Raw genomic sequence first — 18,092 nt, 5'->3', positions numbered from 1 at the left:
TGTGCATAGTCTTAAAGTCAATTTGGCTGGAAACACTGTATAAGTTGTAGGGAGGTATAAAAAGGCACTGTTAATGTAAACTCCCTGGGAAATAATGGTTTAACTGTACCATTATATGTGTAATGGATTATGTGAATAAAAACTATGGACGGGCAATAACTGATACTAGGTACCGTATCGGGCCCATTTATTTCATGGTATCTGTACTTGTGATGGTGGCCAATACCAATATCAGCTGACATCTCTTGTGGCTGTTTAAGGATCAGGAACTAGAAATTAAAAGAATGGAAAATGGCCATTAATTTCCCACATTTGGCAATTTGGCACATCTGGCATTGTTTTATGTGTGTGTGTGTGTGTGTGTGGGGGGGGGGGGGGGGTTATATATCACACGATTTAGTAGTATAAGTGTTTAGTATCAGTATGAGTATCAGTGACTACTCAAGAATTGAGTACTCGTACTGGTATCGGTGTTAAAAAAAAGTGGCATCAAACATCCGGAATAAAAGGTATACAACTGTTTGTTGAATTCAAATTAATGATATTCCCTGAAAGAGACGCTTCAGGCCTAATTCTGTTAGAGGCAGAAGAATGAAAGTCCGTTACCATATATTGATATATAACTTCTTTCAGTTTTGAAGCCTTTGATGTTATGCTGACTCGCCTTTTGTCAGCCTTGTGTAATTGGCCTTTTTGATCAGAATGTTGCTGTTCTTGCATGTGGCTTGTATATATTGGCAGCCTGTAAATAAACAGCTCAAACATTCTAAATGATCATCTCCGTCACTGACTGTGTCTCTCTCATTCTCCGTCTGTGCCACCCGTTGTCGCCCCCCCGGTCATGTGCCGGTTGTCGTGCCGACTTCGGCAGTATCGCCGTGGCGACAGAGACAGGAGCAGATGTGACTCTGGTTGCGGGGCATTTGGCAGCAGCACTCATCGTCACAATGACGGAGATGCGGCCGGACGGCACATCATCTGTAGCGTCACGAGGGGCGGGAGGGGGGGTTGAGTGAGTGTGGATGGTTGAAGCGTGGATTGGCATTGGGTGAACTCCCCTCACCCACCAGCACGCACACACTCGCGCAGTGTGACCCCACACACCCTGGAGGAACTGCAAGTGCACAGCCAGTAACCAGACAAGACGGGGGGTGGGTCGGGGGGCTGACGTGTGTGTGTGTGCGTGCGTCTGGATGTGCGATCTAACCAGGCAGCAAAAAGTGCCGTCAAACATACAAGATGCTTTTATTCCTCTCTCACTTCCTCTCGCTGTTTTTTATTTCTTGAGGTTTTTTTTTTTTTGCTATTTTGGTCCTTCTGTCTGCTAAGTTGGAGACAAATGGAGGTTTGGGGGCTAAATGTTTGAACTTGAGCAAGGAGACCCAAATTGACACACTTAAGGAAAACTGAGTCCTGAGGACAACAGAGAAGGGGGAGAGAGCGAGAGAGAGAGAGCGACGAGAAGAGGGATTACAGATGGAGGCCTTACTCAAGACATCTGTAATGTGTACACACCACACAAGAAAGCAAAGTGGCCAGCGGACATGAACCGCTGCTGCACTCTTCCCTCTGCCTTGTCTGTTTGCCACTGCAAAACCGGTTCCGTCTTTGTCCATTAGTATCTCAGACTTGAATATTAATATACTGTCGGCACAGGACAATTATTACAGAGTCAAATGAAATGATGCAAGTTAAATATCAAGTTTAAAAGTTGGTTGTTGTTATCGATCTAGTCGCGATGTCCAGAAAGCTTATAGTTTTATACAATGAATTTCATGACCATTTTGTGTGTGTGTGTGTGTGTGTGTGTGCGCAAGATTGTGCCTGTCAGGGGTGTGCGCCACGATGGTTTGGCAGTGGTCTGACATTTCCTGCTCTGACATCTTGTCTCAGTTCATCTCCCGTGCCAGTGGACGGACGGAAGCCCTGAAGGGACACCCTCGCACCAGCTACGCAAACTTGTCTTTTTGTCAGCACCAGTGAGGAGCTGCAGTACATTAGTCACACACACACACACAGGCAGACAGACACACACTTTTATTTATTTATTTAATTTTTTACCAGACTCCTTTTTAATATGACAGCCATAATAAATTGAAGAGTAGAAACTTAAATTTGTGGTTATAGAGAACTGCTCAACAAAAAAATGTGGAGTCTTCATATTTGTTTGTTCATCCTTTTTATTTATAAATTCACCTTTTAAATAGAATTCCACACACATTACGGGCTGTTTCTTTGCATACTTCTCATCTGAACTTTTTGATAAGGTACTTGATGGTACAAAGTAGCCAATGACTCGGTGGGATTGACCTCTGCCCTCCACTTGTGAGATCTCGTCCCAGTGGATCCAACAGAAGATTTCTTGCTGAAAGAGATGAATGAGGTGTGTAAAATTGGGGAGCCTCATTGTCACCTGGCCAGACTCCACCAAGGTGGTATTGATATTTTGATCAATGAAGTCCACATCTTCTGTTTTCCATCTGAGGCGTTCTTTTTAAGACTTCACTGAGCCAACAGTGGTTAGGCCTTAATTAGCCATTCTAGAGAGTAGCCTTTGTAGATTCAGTGACTATGTTTGGATGCAGTCAATAACCCTTTGAAAACCGGAATATTGGTAATATTTGGGTTTTGAGAAGCCATCTAAAGGTACAAAAACCAGAATATGCTCTTATTCAGGTTTTTTAAAACACATGTAAACGGGTTGTCACGAAATCGGAATTTTGATTAATGACTGCATGTAAAAATAGCCATTAGCTGGGGTACTAGGTGTTTGTGATTGAAGTTGTTAGGCCTGACTCTGTATATACAGGTACTAAGTCTAGCCCAGTCTAAATCCTAAGTCTTCTCACTTTGTCTAGTGGTGCAGTAGTTTGGTTGCAGCCTTAGATTTGAGATCGTAGTGTGTTATAGGAAGTAGTTCTTCTTAATTCGGGATGTGCTTCAGGTCTTGTTATTTCAAAGGCTTTCTAACCCTTAGTACAGGGATAGGCAAGTTCGGTCCTCGAGGGCCGGAGTCCTGCAGGTTTTCGGAGGTTTCCCTCTTGCAACACAAGCTGATTCCAATCAACAGGATCATTATCAGGCCTATGCAGAGCTTGCTGATGAGCTAATCATATACCAGCTGTTTTGGAGAAGGGAAACATCCAAAACCTGTAGGACTCGAGGACCAAGTTTGTCCGCCACTGTATTAGAATGTAGCCGTGGGGCAGCCGTGGCTAGGTGCACCGTTGTAACCGCAGTTCAAAACTATCCACCCCAGAACACCCTGGACATATTATGGTGTCCTTGCGCAAGACACTGATACCACAAACTACTCCCTGGGCGCTTAAGTAGGCCCCTCCTACAGTGCGTGTCACTAACAGTGTGCGTTTGTTTTGTCCAGTAGTGTGATGGGTCAAATATAGAGGTCAGAGATATAATTTTTTTGTCGTCGTCTTTTATTCAAGTTTTTAAAGCCTATAGCTTTTCATTAATTCCAGGTGTTGGGCCTTTGTCCAAGTATAGTTGTCGCATGCTTTAGTCTCTTGTTCTAGTGGTCATAGACAGTTTTTGCAGAAACCAGACCTTATGTCTGAGTTTGATGTTCAGTCGCCGAAGACAGGGCACAGTGGTGATTTGGGCCATTCTCAGATATCCACAGCTACGGTGCTAATCCGATTCAGCAAATACTTGCGGCCCTCACAATCAAATCAAATAAGAAAAATACTATCTTTGATCTTTGCCTTAGTTTGTTTCTTCTAGTGTCTAGGGCCCATGTCTGAGGTGAGGCTATTAGGTTTACTTCCTGGGTTAGATTGTTTCTGTTGTTCTTCGTAAACCTTAATCACATCTGCTGTCCTTAGCTACCATACTAGTTAGATCGTTGGTATTCCAGAATATGGACCTCAGCCTTTTTTTATACAAGGTTGCTTGTATATTCTTCATTCACCCATCCTGAGTATTGTTTCTTATTTGAATAGTTGGAATGTCTGGAGTCCCAACATGCTATTTTTCAACCTCTTCAGTTTGCTTGCTTTAGATTTCCGCTAAAATTCCATGCCATTACTTCCGATATCTAACCTACTCTCTATGGTTTGGCAACTTCAGGTGTACATCAGCTCAAATTTGTCTTTACATTGACAGCTGTAGCAGATAAAATCACAGAGGCCACAACGGAGCGCTTGGCAATAAGCCTCCTCCTCCCACCAGCACCAACATTCCCTCCCCTGTAGATTATTTACCCCCAGTTAGAACCTTTGCCATCCCCTGCGTAAATGCCAGTTTCCAGAACCCTCTTTGTTGTCAGCACCTGAGTCAGGCCCATCTTACAAGGCATGCCAATCTCAGATATTCCTTTCTTGCCTAAGACTCTCTCTGTCAGTCTTGCCTCTTTTTCTCCCGAGTCTCCAACAACCTTTACGAGGCTCGGGAGAGCTGTGACATCCCTAAATGAAAAGGCTCTCTTTGCAGCACTGCAACAGCTGACAATTTATGACAAGGAGGCCTCGCCGGAATCTCAGCTGCTGTCAGACAGCATAATGATGTTTTGATATAAAGATGATTGGTGGGGCTTCATGTGCCGTGCCGGGCACATGCCTGTGCGTGCGCGTGTGTGTGTAGGAATGAGTGTGATCCGGTGTCTTTAGGTGAACATTCATGTATTTATTAATTTTTTTACCGGTTCTTTTGTATTGCTTACTTGTATTCTGTGGTGTTTTAACTTTTAATGTGTCCTTCACCTAATGTCCCGTAACTTTTCAAGTTGATCTTTACGCTCATGTTTTTTCTGTAATACTCTCAATTTTATTGTTGTCCAACTGTGCCGCTTCATTGCCCCTCAGCTCCTTTAGTTTTCCTTCTTCTACTTTTAAAACTCCGGCAGCACGCATACTCACACACCTCCCCCCAGCCACTGTCAGTGACGACAGGCGCGCAGTTCTCTATAGTTTCTATTAGAGGACCATTGCATGCTTGAGGGCCCCCGCAGATTGGTTACATTTTGTTCGGTAAAGCATTAGCGGGCCCCGTCGAAGGGCCCCATCATCATCAGTGTGTCTGCCATCTTCAGGCGGTGATCTATGATTCGCCCATCAGACGTACATAAATCAGGCCGCTAAAAGGATTTCTTCTCTACCCCTCAACCCCCCCCCCCCTCCATTTAAATTTATGCCGCCATAAAAGAAAGGAAAATTAGTCATTGAGGAGCCCCCACCCCTCTGTCTTTTTCTATCTCCCTTTCTCTCTGTGCGCACAGTGTGGTAGTAAAATGGAGGAACGACTGGAGGAACATTCACGTGTGGCGTCCATCATCGCCTCCTCCCCCTTTTTCTCCCCCTTCCCCATGTCTGTAATATCATCATTATCAGAATCATAAAGCGAAAAATAACATGCCAAAGACATTGGGCGAGTGAGGCCTGCGTCGCTTTTGACTACTAATCCCGCTCCCTTCTTTTTTCCCTCAGGTCACCGCCGCTCTGCCTCTTGCAACTCCCACCTTACACCACTTGAGCATGAGAGGTCAGTAATTAGCCCGAAATGTGCGGCGTGTGTGTTGTTGTTGAATCACATGTGAGCTCTCAAACATGCTCTTCGCGCCATGCACGCGGCATCCCTGGCCAGTGTGTTTATCTCTCGCTGTTGAATGCAAATCAGCGAGTTGCCTGCCCAAGCGGAACGACTTTCACATCCTATCGCTGCTCCGTTCTGCTCTCCCCCCACCTCCCAAAATGCAGTGCAGTTAGGCAGACAGGTGAGAAGTGAGGGCAGCGCGTTGTTGTGGGTGAATGGTTTTGTTATTGGTCCACAATTTACTTAATAACTTCCAGCATTCATATCTGTCCATCACCAATGCCTGTGTCTATGTGTGTGCATTAACAGCTTCTGTTGGTTATGTAAATGCACTAGTGCTCAAAATGATAGACACACACACACACAGCTCTATCAATTAAATAGTCAAGCAGGGCTTAATAGGTCCGGCTAAATCTTAACTATCAAGACATTCAGACAATTTGATGCTTGCAGGAATTGTTTGGGGAAGGTCCTTTACAGTGTGCAAAGTGATTTCCCCTAAGGCATACTTAGATAAGTTTTGTGTGGAAGAGTTTGACAAACCCAACCTCAACCCTATCAAACACTTTTTGGAGGAACTACAATGAAGATTGTAAGGCAGGCTTTAATTCCATCATTTTATATAAAAGCTTCCCAGAAGAGTATACATTATTACAAATAAAGTTGTCCATGTTTTCTCACAAGAATTATGTTAAAAACTAGAATGCAGACAACCAGTGTCTCCCATCAGACATGATGTGTGTTATCTTGCGCAATCCAATACACAGGGGCAGTACATTTCTTCTGGAAGAACGGTCACAAATTCCCCCAGACACATTCCAAGCACTTGACAAATCAATTCAATTCAAAAAAGTCGATATTGCTTTAACAACATAGAGAGGTAGAACTCCATATATTTTACACATTTTTGTTTTAAGCTGAAAAAAATAAACAAACAGTAAAATCATACAAAAGCAAATTTGTGTTCCTCTAGGGTTTGAATAATTCAAGATTTTTTTGTTGTTGAAAGTTCAGTCAAAATCGCTTATTTGATGACATCATTGATGTTTTTTTCAGCACAGACTTGAAGAAGACCGCGTCGCCTTATTGGCCAACATTTTGCTGCTCCGCTGCACTATAGTCCGGTGACAGTCCTCTGTAAATTGGTGGATAAGAAAAATAATGATAAAAAAAAAAAAAACGTTTGCAATTGTTCGACTTCAATTGTTAAAAGGGAAGCCAACCCCAACATTTTTAATATTGTATTTGTGAAATGTGAATTAAGCAGCTCAGGGCTCTGGTAATGACCAATCTCTGCTCAGCATGCGAACATCACATGACCAAATTCAGGTAACAGGTGAATGATGATTACCTGAGCCCTGAGCAACTGTAGTGGGGTTTCCATCCACAGCGTCCTGTACAGGTCTGCCGCCACCCGGCGATAGCGGTAAGTGTTTCCGTGTTTAAAACTGTCGATAGCAATAAAGCTAGCATTAGCTAAAGTATTTAGCACGGCCACCGGGATGCCTGTAAAAAAATGGAAGCGTTCAAGGGGCTGTTATTCAAAAAAAAAAGAAGTAAGGGCGCTGCAGGAGAAAGAGTGGCTCACCTGTACTGCAGTACACGGCAGTTCTGTCTTTTTTATATCCACCTAAATGTTGTACACCAAGTGACGCCCCTCTCCTCTGGTGTGCGCAATGACCCCGGGAGCTCCTGCGAGCGAGCGGTGCAAACTCACGGTGAAAAGCCAGCGAGAAGAAAAGGTGGACACTCACCCCCGCGTTCGCTCTTTAATTCAAACAGACGCTTGCTTGCAGCGTTTTTTTGCTTGCGTCACCACAGCCTATTTCGGCCATATTCTTTCGGCTTTAATTTTATTTCGGCCAAATGCCGAAAATGGCAAAAATAACCATTTTTGGCTGACAATTTTTGCATCACTAAGAAAATTCAAAACAATTGGATGGAAACCTGGCTTGTGATGCCATTTTCAGTCACAAGTGGCAAAATGGCCGCTCCCTGTGATGAATGAATTTACTGCTTACGTCATATTCCACAAACACAATATTAGTTAGAATATATTATTGTAAATGAAACGGTTGGGTTGACTTCTCCTTTAAATGTCAATACGGATCAGCAAAGTTGACTAATTGGTTGAACTAAAGAAACCCTTACTTCCCTTTTACAGTTGGTCACTTGATACTGAAGCACAGAAAAAAACTGAAGCACAGGAAAACAGAAATACAAACATAAATTGACATGTATCTTTCATTTTATTTATGCGCGTGTGTTTATTTAAATCAATAGCCACAATATCAAAGCACTCTTACGGTGCAAATGTGTCTGTTTGGGTTTGATACACAATTGTTCATACAACGCATCCTTGAAAAGTAGATGCCAAAGCACACAAAAGAAAATTATCCAACAGTTAACCTTCCTCAGAAGTATAACCTCCTAAATAAGTGTTTATTGTCATTATCTGTGACTGTCTGTGTTGCAAACATCAACAGATTCCCCACAGGATCCAAATTGCTTAATAAGCTGCCAGTTGGGCCACAGTCAGCTGGCTGGATCAACATACACATACACACACACACACTCGCACAATGCTGTCATTTTCTAAAGCCTATTACATCGGTGAATTACTCCCCCACTGGCTGGTTATATGATTCTGTGTCATGTCTGCGCACATGTTGGGATGTTCGGCCTCCGGGGGGAAACAAAGATGCTTGAATACAGTTGAGTAAATAATATGGAAGTGTTTTTTACAGTCAGTGTAGATTGTGAGTTGCAGTCTTGTTTTAATTAAGACACATCCAATGGAAATATGAGTGGCGAACAAAAGAGAACAGGATGAGCATCTTTCCTTAAAAGGAAGGCTTTACATTTTTTCCCACTAATATATTAATAAACATCATGTCGATGTGGAAAGTACACCCTGTCAGCTTTTGTCACCTGTGACTCAAGAGAGCGGTGATAACTTACATTCAGGCTTCATGAATCAAGTCGAGAAGAGGGGAAATGAAAAAAAAATCTGTTCTTTCTGCAGTGCTTGCAGTAATCCTGTCTTTGTATGACACTAATCATATGTAAATCCGCGTTGTAAAGTGATTTGGTTTTTCCTCGTGTTTGAAATAATTATACAAGCAGCCGCTCATGGAGCAAAAAGCCTCTTCAGCTTCAAGTATACTGGCAGGTGACTTAATCCAGGCAGCCTGCTTGTTTACAGACAACACGAGCATTAAGTCATTGTCACTGTCGCACACACTTAGTGTTCATTTGACTCAATCAGCTTGGAGAAGGTTACTTCTTTGCAGAATACTGATTACCTGCTTAATACCACCGTATTTAAACTTCAGATTAGTTTACCTCCTGAGAACTATTCTCCAGTCTTAATACATGACACGTTATTATTAGGATGTTGCAATGGGTGCTGTTGATGAGTCCGGGGAAGTTATAATATCATTGCTGTCGGGCAGAAACCTTGCATGTCCAAATATGGTTAATTAGATATTTTTCCAAAAATCTATATTAGTCTATCCCCATGTCATCTGTTATTTTTGTGCATTATCAACCCATTTAAAGAGTTCAACAGTCTGAGAAGTGTTGTAAAACGCTGCCTCTTCTCTAAAAGTGTTGCAGCATTATGTTGCCTGTATGCCTTTATAAGTCTGGAGTCTCTGGACAATAACGAGTGAAATAGTTAGGATGGATAAATATGAATAAGCCAGTGTTGTTGTAGTGCAATCATTGGTTGCAAATTGGAGCAGTCAGTCATGAAGATAACTTTTGTGTGTAGATTCATTTAGGTCATCGTTTTATTCATCAGATCACTTATGCCTCGTAGATGTTTAAAACATAATTTGGTAAGATGATGTATCACAATTGCTACCACGGTTGGATATTATCAACCGCAACTTTCAGTTTCACAATTCACAGCTTGGCTTGAAATGAGAACATACTAAGTGTTTTCATAGCAAAATGTCACTATTTTCAGCACATGACATGTCTGTCATTGCTTACACATTTTGCATACATAAATATTTTTTCTTTAATACTTATTATGGGAATGCTTCCAGCATTTTTATTCTCCTCACTTATTTGCCGAGAAACAATCAACCCTCAAAATACTTCCAATTTACACCGTTCAAATTTCAACTTGCTTAAAAAAAATCACGCCTTTCGGGGTATTTATCGTCTGATTCCACATTACTTACAGTATTCGCAACATTTTACGTTAAAAATAATCTTTTCCCCATTCATTTTCAATGGAACTGACATTGGACTAGGTGGCGCTATTGAGTGAATTGTGTTTGCATTTTTCCATTTGATATCATTAGTTCCACTTTTCCATCTAAATGAATGGAGGGTACTGCATGCCTAGGTGGTGCTATTGAGTGATTTTTTTCTCTCCATTTTTCCATTGGATATCATTTGTTCCACTTTCCCATCTAAATGAATGGAGAGTACTTTCAGATAACAATTTTCCATATCAATTTCAACTTGCTTCCAAAATTCACGCCTCAAGTGTTATTTTTATTCATTTGTCTTTCAACTACAATAATACTTTGTAATTTTCACATAATTCTTTCAATTTACTTCAAAAGCATTCAGCTTAGCATTCAGCCTATTAGCATTCAGCTTTCAGCATTCCCATGCAATTTCCGCGGAAATTGCACTTAGTCTAGTTTACTATTCTTGTAATAATGCTTTGTCCCTGTCTTTCACTCACACATGCATACACAGACGTTAGAAGACAATCTCTCTCTCTCTCTCGCTACGTACATACACATACACGCACATACGCTCCCAGGGTGTGGCTATTATTTACCTGTGAGAAAAAGGCTCATCTCGTCCACAACTGTGAGGCCAAAGAGAGGTCTGACCTCACCTCCTCTTTTCTTCTTTTCTCTTCCCTCCTTTCTTTCCATAACCCCTTCCCCCGTGGCGTGTGTTTGTGTGTGAATGGGTGTGTTTTTGCTCTACAACACAACAAGGGCTTTAACCTGCGACCCAGAGTGCATGGCACGCAGAAATGACTCCCAATCTTCGCTGTGTGGCGCGACTAAAAAGGTTTTGTCTTTTACAACTAAGTTCAAGGAGATTTTCACTCTTGTGATACAACAATGAATGTAGAAATGTTCCTTTTTGGATCAGACTGGTTCATGCAAGTACAGTATTTGTAGACAGGGGATATTTTCACTTAACAGATGCAATATTTATCTAATAGCAAACTAAGTACAAGCAACTAAGGTTGATTTCCCCTGAAGTGGTACAAATTTACGTTCAAATCACTCACAAATTTGAAGCTGAACTGTTCATAGTGCATGACATCACGCACAGCTTGTGAGTTCAGTTCACATCAAAAACATTATTTTTTTAATTTAAAAAAAAATTATGCCATCACAGAAGTGTTCCGTTTTGAATTTTCTTTTTTCTATGGGTCTGGACCGTGTGACTCTGTTCGCCAGGCCAATTCATATCACACTGACTTTTACCCTGCCCCATTTTACTACCAACTCTTTTGATGTCCCTCATTGTCTTTGGCAAATTAAAATCATTTCTACCTTTTATACAAGAGCTCTCGTGTCTACTAAAAGATGCATTCCATTGCTGCTTCTCTTCATGAAAGAAGGAAGGAGAAAAAAAAAGTCATGTCTTGTCCTCCACATGTCTGCTCTCTTTTTAGAGCTACTGAGGTCCTGGCCCCATTACACTGATTTACACACACACTCTCCCGTTCTGTCGCGCTCGGTGTGTGTCGCTGCCAGTTAATAGCCCAATGCAGATGAGCACTTTTGCAAGAAGCTGGCTGACTGCGCGGCGTGTGTGTGCGTGCGTGCACGAGTCCTTCTGGCCGAGGGGATGAGAGGGTTGTGACAGGGGTCTTGACATGCTAAAGAGGCAGAGTAAATGGGTTTTTCTAAAGCAGTGGAGGAAATATCACCGTTTTATACCCGGCCAATTTATGTCTCCTTATCTCTTCTTCAAACATGTCACTTTAGCTACTGCTGGATGGTAATTACCACACACACACACGCACTTGCAAACACACGCACACACACATACATAGACATGTAGTTAGGAACGCATTCAAGTGCACGCGTATAGATGAAGAATAAGTCCACTCAAGCAATCTTACCACACTTGAACACAGTTTTAAGGAACTCCAACAATTTTTTTCCATGGCGCTGGCTGTCTTTCATTTTGATTTACCTTAAAAAAAAAATCAGCAGTAAAAAGTTAACATTTTGTCTTTCATGAATTTGTTTTTCATGTCATTATTTTTCATGTATAATTATCACCTTTAAAAAGGCATTTTACCACTTGCCGCCAACAGGTAACAACCAATCACGGCCAAACTTGTAAACGTTAGGTATGTGTTTCAAATAGCTTAACCAATTTGTTACTCAGCATAAATAGCCCTCAATCACATAAAATAACCGTTTATGCCTGCGTCATTCTAATTCTGATGCACCCCTCTTCAAACCCATGAATTGTTTCAGCAATTGGATCACTGTTCTGATTATGATTGTCAAAGAGTCACATCACAGAGAGCCTCTGCGCTCTCGCTTCTCCTTTTTATTCATTTTTTGTCAGTGTCACTGCATGTGTGTTGTGACCACATCCAAATAATTCCTCTTAACTTTCCTCAGCAGCGCCAGATATGTGAAGATGCTTTTGAAATATGTTCTGGAATTGTCAGTAAATGTTTTCTCCCTCTTTTCACAGCATAGATGAATTAGTGTTTTCATTAGTGGTCCGGGCCGAATTAACAGTGAACACGGCTAATGCTCTCTGCATAAATAATGTTTTAATGAGTTTCTGCAAGCTGGTTAGCCAGCAGACACGTTTATGCCAAAAAATAAAACAATCACGAGAGCAGCCATGTTGGCTGCATGTTGAGTTGTTTTGTCCTGCTTGACGACACAAGAGGACTTCAGGACATTCACTTACAATCAATAACTTTGAGAGGTAATTAGTGAGGGAAATCACTTTGGTTGGGAACTAAACAAAGAGTGGGCATTAAATATTGTACTTTAACTAATAGTATCCAAATAAGTCCACAAGCATTAGTGTGAAGGTGGAGCGCTGATTTGACTTTTAACATCAGCTACTTTGGCCATTTTGTGACAGCTATTATCAAAAATGACCAAGATTCTTGCTGGATAATTATCAATAGGAGAAGTGTAAATTGGGAAACTAGTTTGCAGTATCTAAGTTCTGTAAAATAACTTAGATAATATGTAACATTGCGCAATGCCTCTCATGTTAACCAGTCCAATCTAGAGGGACCAGAAACATCTGCTTAAGTAGAATGGCACTCAAAAGACACAAGGCTAAACAATCCTAAATTGGATTTGCACCAAATTGTACACCATTTTAGACTCCTCCATATGCCTGAATTGTGCCTAACCGTTAGCAATACAACTGGATGGATTCTTGAGATCATTAGATGAATCCATTTGACTTCTTCTTTCTTTCAAATGACATACTTGACTCAAGAGAAAACGAAACAAAAAGTGCACACATTTAATTTGTTTGAATCTGAAAACCGTGTTTAAACAATTACTGTGTGTTTTTGCTTTCACTTTGCTTTCACTGTTCACAACCCCAGTTTTTGTCTAGTTTTGAATACAAATGCTTGTGTGTGTCTGCGTGGCCCGTGGTAATGTGTGCCCCTTTCTGACCTTGAACAGAGCGCACTGGCTCGTCAGTGTGCGAGCTTTTGCTAATGCTAATGCGCAGAGAATACGTGTAGCTCTCCCATCCGCTGAGAGTTGAATTCTTTCATTTATTGGGAGGAAATACTGGTCAAATGTCTCTTTGTTTCATTCAATTTTTCCTCTCACTCTATTCTATCTTCCTCTAACTTTGTTGAATGTCTCTTTTCTCTCCCTCTGCCTTCATTAGTTTCAATCCACGTCTCACTGTAATCTCCCTTTCCTTTCTTTGACACTTGCTTTCCTTGTCCTCTTGTCACCCTATAGAAAGTTGTTTTTTTCATCGTTAATATTGTAACTAAACATAATCTATGCTAGTAGTTGAATGACTTAAGTTGATTAGAATGTGATAAATGTTAATTGGAAGTTTAACATTGATAATGCCATTGATGTTTTTTCAGCAGTTTTTATGCACCTGTCATATTTTAACGGACTGACACAGATACAACCAAATGATAAAAAAAATAAACTCACCATTACGCTAATAGTAGTTGAAAATGGTACTAAGTTCTAATTTTTGTGCCTTTTGTAACCTTTGACAACTTTACTGTGAACTATACTGCTTGGTAGAAATGGGGATGACATTGACCACCAGTCAATGTAGACAAGAGCAAAAGACTGGTGCAGTCTGATGCAATTGGGTCACACTTTTAGGGGTATGCCGCCACTCACTCATGCAAATAAATGACCAATTGGACCAACGGATCCCAACACATCCTTCTTCATTGCCTGTTGCTGCTTTTGTCCGCACATCACATCCTTACAAGATACAAGAGGTAAAAGACCCGGGGACCATATGGGCTTGCTTGGGAAATAATCAATTCACTGATTCTTCTCGTTGCTGAATTATGTCATGCCTCATTTATCTTTATTTGTCTCGGTCCTCATATGCTTTATAGCTGCTCTGTATTGCAGCTTACTGCTTTTTTTTTTTTTTTTTTTTTTTTTTTTTACAGTTTGACGCAATCGCGACTTGAGAATAGAACGGTTGAGTTAAACTAAAACCGAAAAGCCATTGAGTCTTCACAGAGAGGACGACAGAGAGTAATAGAATATCAGGGAGGAAAAACGGTGCCTTATTGTGGGCGGGTATGCCCGGCAATCCTGTTAAACACGACGTCTGTATTCTCTCTCTGTTGGATTGTATTTTGAGCGCAGCCGGAGCGCCTTTCACTGAGAGTCAGAATTTAATTTGGGCCCATTGTTTAGACTGCTTCAAATCCACAATCCTTAATTGTATGAAATGTGCTCGAGCAGTGATCCGCGATTGTGGCGACGAGTCAAATTATCTGCTCCGACCTGGCTTGGTTTTGTAACGGCAGAACTCCATCAACTGAAATAAAAACGAAACTCGAGGCGCGCGTGTGTATCATTAAATGCAGCTATTATGGTAAGATAATACCATTGGCCCTCATATTGAGCATTGCCATGAGCCTGTAAGTCAGTCAAGGCCTGATAACTTTGGAGTGACATTGAACAGTGAATCAGTAAGAAACTCATGAACGCGCCTGCTGGTTTTCGATAGCCTGCTGAATCTGATATCCTTAATTAATTTGAATTATTGTTGTTTTCTGAGGATTTTTTTTACTGCATCTCTGCTGTGACAAACAACACTGAGAGGAGAGTGACAGGAAATAAAGGGATGACACAGAGTGGCAAACGACTAAAAGCTTTCAAACAGTTTTATAGCACCTGTCTGATCAACTCGCATACTGGATTGCATTCAAGAATTAGAAAAACTAAAGGTTGAGTTGTCTTTGTCAACTAGATTTGGTTAGTCGAGCCTTTATAAAAATGCATTGAGACACATTTATTGATTTGACAGTTCAATGGTACACAGGCTTGTATTCATGGGGATAGAATCTCCTGGGTATAGCGTTAACTTGAAAATAGCTTCAAGAGGTCTATAATTTATTATTGTTTAGTGCATTTTTGTTGGGCCAGAAATGTCTTGATTTTGTTTTGTTTTTTCAATCAAGACCAGTCGAAACCTGGCCAGTACTACTGTGATCAAGAAATAATGCATGCTTCTTTCTTCTCGGTGGCACCAAGTGTGCCATACCCCGCACCCAGAAAGCGGATGAAGACAGGAGACACGGCACCCTCAAAAAAGTAGACAAAATGTCAGAAAACTCTTTATTACTAATTAAGTTTGGTTTCCAAAATTATATGGAGTTTATTTGTAAAGTGGCATGTAAGCGGAAACACTTAGATGACAACGGACCGTTACTAGTACAATGCAAGGGTTGTGGCTTGATGGGGGATATAAACTTTGTCCTTCACGATTTTTGACGTTTACAGTTGCTAATTTTCAAGTTGGTAAATTATAAACATTTTTTTTTTTTTAAGTTTGCAGTTTATTTAGTGCCGCTTAATCTGGCTTTTCTTAAGGTGGTGGTTGTTGGCTTACTAACATTGACGTTAGCTAGCTGCGTGAACTAGCGAGTTAATGCAAACATGTAAACAAAACACAAATAGTAGTCTCGCTACAACACACTGGTTTGTTTGGAAATTAATGGCAGCCAAGCAAACTTTGCCGTTCTGAACATAAGCAGTTACAGTATAGTGCACAGACTTCAGAGCATATATTAGAACGTGTCCAATATTACAGCTAAAGTTGTCATTGTCAAAAGCATGGGAACGGAGAAACAAACAACAAACACATCAGATATTAGTCGAGCGCCCAAAGGCGTTACTTGAGAGGTTCTTATGCAATGGAAACGTTGTTTATTAAACCAGTAAATGGTTGAGCTTTAGATACAACCTCTGGGACATATTTGGTAGTCTACAGCGTCTTCTGTTGGTGCTTCGACTGCTGAAAGTGCTGCTCACTAGTTTAAAGTCTGACACTGAGTGAATATGGGGTTAGTCATATTATAGCCTACATGTTGTATAATGTTCAATATACAAACATATACTCAAAATGAAAAGAAACAAAAAAGATACCGGTCTTTTTAATTTTGGGTAATTTTTCTTTGGGATATATACAGACTTGGTCTTGTTTCGGTCTGGACTTCCAAAAGTCTTGGTCTTGTCTCACTTTTATCCATCACAGTTGCTCAGAACTCAGGTATACGACCAATCACAGCTCACCTGTTTTCAGAAGCTCAGTCGTGGTTGGTCATTACCTGAGCCCTGAGCAACTGTGATGTCATTTTCAGTTGACAGTGTCAGTACTCCATTTTGCCCCAATTATTATAATATATTATAATAATTAATATTATTATAATATAAAAATCAACAGAATTCAATGTGTTAACTGATTATTTTACCCATCTCTAGCCCCATTTATTCTGCATTTCAGCTACAAATCTACAACTACTAGTAACTACCAATTATAACTAATTATATACGTGAACAGATTGTTTCAATGTTTTCATTCAAGTATGTCCATGTGAGAGTGTGTTTGTGCTTGTGTGTTTTTTTGACGTGATGATAGTGGACAAAGTGCTGGGAGCCCGAGCTGTCAACCTGTCACCCACTGACAGATATGCTGCTCGTACACCGTCCGGGCTGCGCCACATGGATGCACACATTGTACGTGCACTTGTCTGCAAGTGTATGTTGGTCATATACAGTCCGGGCATAGCCAGAATACCCAAGCACATAGTTTATACCCAGACTCCTGCATGCGTGTCACAATGAGAGGCTATGGTGACGGATAAGCCCTACAATATATCATCTTTTGAGAAATTATTTTCCGTCACATTTTCAGCTTGCTTGATGTGATGTTTGACATTGTCACGGGTGACACAAAGAGAGGATGAGCTGGGGTGTGACTCTCTAGTTAGCATATACAGTGGGTATAAAAAGTGTACACACCCCTGTTTGAATGCCAGTTTTTGTAATGTAAAAAAATGAGACCAAGATAAATAATAATAATAAAAATTAAAAAAAAGCCTGACATTAATGTGACCTATAATTTGGAAAATTCAGTTAAAAAATATTTTAGAGAAGGCAAATAAAACTAACTGACAACAGTAGATTTGCACAAGTGTCTTTATTCAAATTTAACCAATCACATTTATTTATGTTGTATGCGAGTCTCCATTTAAAGTGATTTACCCCAAATAAAGCTCAGCTGTTTTGGGGTGTTCTCAAACTAGTATGTTTGGAAATGAATGGCAACTTTTGATTAGACCCTAATGTGTCTACAGTAGATGGTCATTTTTATGCCATTACTACCTGTACCATGTTCACATAGAATACTGCTGTGCATGGAAATAATTTATCACAGATCCCATTCACAGAAATAAACTTTCAATATCTTGTTGATCCACGCATTCAAAACTCTATATAAACTGTTCTTGAATCTATGTAAGAGCTAGCTGGTTTCCTTTAAGCAAAACCCTCAGAACAAGCGATTCAAGGTTTATCCTGTGTTTCTTAATGTTTATTTGTGTGTGCCCATGTGCATATCCCAAGGGAGCACATTTTGCATGCTAGCATCTTGCTGCAGGAGTGTGTGTGTGTTTCTATTGTCACTTCCCCCGCAGTTATGCCACTGTGATGGATTAATACATTTGTGTACGTGTGTGCTTGCAGAACAGATGGCATCGGTCTGAGAAGACCCAGTGTGACTTGGGCCATCGCCCGCTGAACTCCCATACTCATACATAAGTTTACAAAGATTCATCATTAATGCCATTATAATAACACTCTCATCTTGTCTGTCAGAAGTATGACTACGCTTATCGTTACTACTCTTAATTTTCTTGGAAGTGGGATAATTTTATAATGTTATTCATTGTAACCGTTGTCGTAGAATTTTAGGAATGTAACAAAATGTATAACACTTAAATATGTATTATCACTTGCATGCAGTGTATGCTTGATGCATCATGT

At 40.6% G+C, this 18,092-nt stretch overlaps 1 protein-coding gene across 3 annotated transcripts in view; it reads left to right on the top strand.

Annotated features, from left to right (window-relative positions):
* The window catches only part of esrrga (estrogen-related receptor gamma a), a 213,237-nt gene that overhangs the window by 39,043 nt on the left and 156,102 nt on the right, over positions 1-18,092 (top strand). For all 3 annotated transcript variants that reach the window (XM_086070957.1, XM_086070958.1, XM_086070956.1), the window contains exon 4: positions 5,442-5,496. The gene's annotated coding sequence lies outside the window, so the exon portion shown is untranslated. The remainder of the gene's footprint in view (positions 1-5,441; positions 5,497-18,092) is intronic.

This window comes from Leptonotus elevatus, chromosome 3, assembly GCF_054856555.1.
Source record: "Leptonotus elevatus isolate MCC_2025b chromosome 3, RoL_Lele_1.0, whole genome shotgun sequence".
In the NCBI taxonomy this organism is placed as follows: Eukaryota; Metazoa; Chordata; class Actinopteri; order Syngnathiformes; family Syngnathidae; genus Leptonotus; species Leptonotus elevatus.
The sequence above is the reverse complement of the archived record's forward strand: the minus strand, read 5'-3'. Positions and strand labels throughout refer to the sequence as shown.